Here is a 5,000-nt window from a genome sequence, read left to right as displayed (position 1 = left end):
CATTGATGTTTATGAGGAAATATGTTACGTGCAGAGTTTCAGTGAAGAACATGCCCTACCTTCGCTTGCGAACAGCTTCCTCCTGAAATAAATAAAACACAAGACTGAATTGATCGAGGCAGAACTACTGAGAGCATGAATTTCACCCAGATTATTACGAGGTGTTAAAAATTCCCATTTCTCCACTCTCACCCCCAATGACACACAGAGAAGAATAATGATATTGCAGACATAGAACCGATGGAGGAAGTATAAAAATTATTCAAAAAATTACACGATGCTGACAGGATAGTCTGGACAGGTTGTGCCTTTCGGCCGAATAAGGGGTAGACCATTTCGAACGGAGATCAGGAGAAACTTTTTCAGCCAGAGAGTTGTGAATCTGTGGAATTCTGTGCCTCAGAAGGCAGTGGAGGCCATTTCTCTGGATGCTTTCAAGAGAGAGCAAGATAGAGCTCTTGAGGATAGGGGAGTCAGGGGGTATGGGGAGAAGGCAGGAACAGGGTACTGATTGAGAATGATCAGCCATGATCACATTGAATGGAGTTACTGGCTCGAAGGGCTGCATGGTCTACTTCTGCACTTGTTATCTCTTGTCTATTGAATATGATGTTAGTGATGTGTAGGAAGGAACAGCAGATGCAGACAATAGACAACATAGTTGAATTTGTTTCAAATATATCAGATGTCATTTTGTGATGGTGCACATTTATAGAAGCAAATTTAAATAGACTTCCTTACCTCTAGAAATTTCATGCTGTCTTTTTGTTCCATCCATTCCTGTAAACGCAGGAGTTCCTCCTGGTTAGAATTTAAATTCTCTTGAATCTCCCGAAGATTTTTCTCCATTAGATTTAGAATACTCTCCTCATCTTCGCGGATATCTTTGAGGAAGTACTTTTCTTTCTCAGTGATAATCTGGTGCAGTTCAGCAAACTGGGATGTGACATGGGACTGAAGGCTGTGTGACTCTTCCTGTCAAATGAATGCTGAAGATTAACATAATATATTTCTGTTTTGTGTTTGTTTACAGAATAAGTGACTATATAGCCCATCAGCGCCCGGTTCTCAGAATTAACTAATCAATCAAATTCTCTCCCATTTTCCTGAAACAAATGGGACAAAGGAAGGATATAGGTGGAGACAGGAAGACAGAAGGAGATCTGGGAAGGGGGAAGGGAAGAGAGGGACAGGGGAATTATCTAAAGTTGGAGAAGTCAATGTTCATACCACTGGGCTGCAGGCTGCCCAGGCGAAATTTCACAAAATTTCAGCTATTTTTTCCGCTGCTCCAGATGGCAACCTATTTACATCGGCGAAACCATATAACCATATAACAATTACAGCACGGAAACAGGCCCGTTCGGCCCTACCAGTCCACGCCGACCACTTTCTCTGACCTAATCTCATCTACCTGCTCTCAGACCATAACCCTCCAATCCCCTCCCATCCATATACCTATCCAATTTACTCTTAAATAATAAAACCAAGCCTGTCTCCACCACTTCCACCGGAAGCTCATTCCACACAGCCACCACCCTCTGAGTAAAGAAGTTACCCCTTATGTTACCCCTAAACTTTTGTCCCTTATTTCTGAAGTTATGTTTACTTGTTGGAATCTTCCCCACTCTCAAAGGGAAAAGCCTACCCACGTCAACTCTGTCCGTCCCTCTTAAAATTTTAAAAACCTCTATCAAACTCAGGCTCGGCGATCGCTTCGCTCAACACCTGTGCTCGGTCCGAGTTAACCTATCTGATCTCCCGGTGGCTGAGCACTTCAACTCCACCTCCCAGTCTGACCTTTCTGTCATGGGCCTCCTCCAGTGCCATAGTGAGGCCCACCGTAATTTTGAGGAACAGCACCTCATATTTCGCCTGGGCTGCCTGCAGCCCAGTGGTATAAACATTGACTTCTCCAACTTTAGATAGTTCCTCTGTCCCTCTCTTCCCCTCCCCCTTCCCAGATCTCCCTCTATCTTCCTGTCTCCACCTATATCCTTCCTTTGTTCCGCCCCCCTGACATCAGTCTGAAGAAGGGTCTCGACCCGAAACGTCGCCCATTCCTTCTCTCCTGAGATGCTGCCTGACCCGCTGAGTTACTCCAGCATTTTGTGAATAAATACTTCCTTACATGATCAGTGATTATTCAAAGTCTAAGGCGGTTCGCAGAGCTACCACAGTAATCCATTATATCAAATATTTGCCCGCACATCGCTTTTCGCGAGACTCTCATTCGGAATGAGGATCTCGTCCAGGAACGTCACCCATTCCTTCACTCCAGAGATGCTGCCTGACCCACCGAGTTGCTCCAGTTTATTGCGCCCATTCATTCATGCGCTACACAGGGTCAATTACAGCAGCAAATTTATCCAGTCTATCCGTTATGCATTAAATGGGGGATAAACTACACAACACCAGAAACTCCACACAGAGTGGACAAGGTCCCACATAGGAGATTAGACAATAGACAATAGGTGCAGGAGTAGGCCATTCAGCACTTCGAGCCAGCACCGCCATTCAATGCGATCATGGCTGATCACTCTCAATCAGTACCCCGTTCCTGCCTTCTCCCCATACCCCCTCACTCCGCTATCCTTAAGAGCTCTATCCAGCTCTCTCTTGAAAGCATCCAACGAACTGGCCTCCACTGCCTTCTGAGGCAGAGAATTCCACACCTTCACCACTCTCTGACTGAAAAAGTTCTTCCTCATCTCTGTTCTAAATGGCCTACCCCTTATTCTTAAACTGTGGCCCCTTGTTCTGGACTCCCCCAACATTGGGTACATGTTTCCTGCCTCTAATGTGTCCAATCCCCTAATTGTCTTATATGTTTCAATAAGATCCCCCCTCATCCTTCTAAATTCCAGTGTATACAAGCCTAATTGCTCCAGCCTTTCAACATACGACAGTCCCGCCATTCCGGGAATTAACCTAGTGAACCTACGCTGCACGCCCTCAATAGCAAGAATATCCTTCCTCAAATTTGGAGACCAAAACTGCACACAGTACTCCAGGTGCGGTCTCACCAGCGCCCGATACAACTGTAGAAGGACCTCTTTGCTCCTATACTCAATTAGTGGGCAAAATTAGAGCACATGGTATTGGGGGTAGGGTACTGACATGGATAGAAAATTGGTTGACAGGCAGAAAGCAAAGAGTGGGGATAAATGGGTCCCTTTCAGAATGGCAGGCAGTGACTAGTGTGATACCGCAAGGCTCGGTGCTGGGACCGTAGCTATTTACAATATACATTCATGACTTGGATGAAGGGATTAAAAGTACCATTAGCAAATTTGCAGATGATACAAAGCTGGGTGGTAGTGTGAACCGTGAGGAAGATGCTATGAGGTTGCAGGATGACTTGGACAGGTTGTGTGAGTGGGCGGATGCATGGCAGATGCAGTTTAATGTGGATAAGTGTGAGGCTATCCACTTTGGTGGTAAGAATAGGAAGGCAGATTATTATCTGAATGGTGTCAAGTTAGGAAAAGGGGACGTACAACGAGATCTGGGTGTCCTCGTGCATCAGTCACTGAGAGGAAGCATGCAGGTACAGCAGGCAGTGAAGAAAGCCAATGGAATGTTGGCCTTCATAACAAGAGGAGTTGAGTATAGGAGCAAAGTGGACCTTCTGCAGTTGTACAGGGCCCTAGTGAGACCGCACCTGGAGTACTGTGTGCAGTTTTGGTCTCCAAATTTGAGGAAGGATATTCTTGCTATTGAGGGCGTCCAGCGCAGGTTTACTGGGTTAATTCCCGGAATGGCGGGACTGTCGTATTTTGAAAGACTGGAGCGACTAGGCCTGTATACACTGGAATTTAGAAGGATGAGAGGGGATCTTATCGAAACATATAAGATTATTAAGGGGTTGGACACGTTAGAGGCAGGAAACATGGTCCCAGTGTTGGGGGAGTCTAGAATCAGGGGCCACAGTTTAAGAATGAGGGGTAGGCAATTTAGAACAGAGATGAGGGGAAAAAAATTCTGTCAGAGAGTTGTGAATCTGTGGAATTCTATGCCTCTGAAGGCAGTGGAGGCCAATTCTCTGAATGCATTCAAGAGAGAGCTAGATAGAGCTCTAAAGGTTAGCAGAGTTATGGGGTATGGGGAGAAGGCAGGAATGGGGTACTGATTGTGAATGATCCCATGATCACATTGGATGGCGGTGCTGGCTCGAAGGGCCTCCTGCACCTATTGTCTATTATCTATTACAGCAGCAAATTTATCCAGTCTATCCCTTATGCATTAAATGGGGGGGAAACTACACAATACCAGAAACTCCGCACAGAGTGGCCTTACCCGAACTCCGGAAATCTTCCCCTTCTGCAGCCGCTCCATTTCCTCCAACTCTGACTTCTTTTTGGTGAGAGATTGTACGGAAGATTTAACCTGATCCTGGGATCAGAGAGCAAAGGGGGTTAGACAATGACGAATCAAGCAGGTGAACGAGTGGCCATAGTGCGTTTTATTTTACCTTGCGCATTTCAACAGCTTCCCGAAGCGGCATGAAGTTGTGAGACTTGTGTTCCAGCGCGTCTCTGCAGATCAGGCAGACCAGTTTCTGGTCCGTTTCGCAAAACAGCTTCAGTTCTTCCTCGTGTTCCTCGCAGCGAAGTTTACTTTCTTTGCGCGGCGGATTCAGGCTCAGTGTTCGAGCTTTCTCAGCCAGTCTCGCCAAGGCCCGACTCACCCTGAGGGTGCGGTCTACAAACTGCTCTCTACATTCCGGGCAGGAGTTTCTCGCCTCCCGGTCCCAACTCTGCGTGATACAGGAGCGGCAGAAGTAGTGGCCGCACTCCAGTGACACCGGATCGGTGAAGAAATCCAAGCAAATGGGACAAACTGCCTCCTCGGTCAAACTCTCGACCTGGTCTTTCGCAGCCATCTTTACTCTGGCACTTCCTGGTTCAAAATGGGAGTGTCCACTGCGCACGCTGCCGTCTGGGGAATGAATGTTATTTGTAGACAATACAGTCTACAAATAAGAAATAAGAAAAGGT

At 46.5% G+C, this 5,000-nt stretch overlaps 1 pseudogene; it reads right to left on the bottom strand.

Moving 5' to 3' along the window:
* Positions 1–4,885, bottom strand: part of LOC144603080 (zinc-binding protein A33-like) — a 70,771-nt pseudogene extending 65,886 nt beyond the window's left edge.
* Positions 4,886–5,000: the final 115 nt, after the last annotated feature.

This window comes from Rhinoraja longicauda, chromosome 19 (assembly GCF_053455715.1).
Source record: "Rhinoraja longicauda isolate Sanriku21f chromosome 19, sRhiLon1.1, whole genome shotgun sequence".
Taxonomy (NCBI): domain Eukaryota; kingdom Metazoa; phylum Chordata; class Chondrichthyes; order Rajiformes; family Arhynchobatidae; genus Rhinoraja; species Rhinoraja longicauda.
The sequence above is the reverse complement of the archived record's forward strand: the minus strand, read 5'-3'. Positions and strand labels throughout refer to the sequence as shown.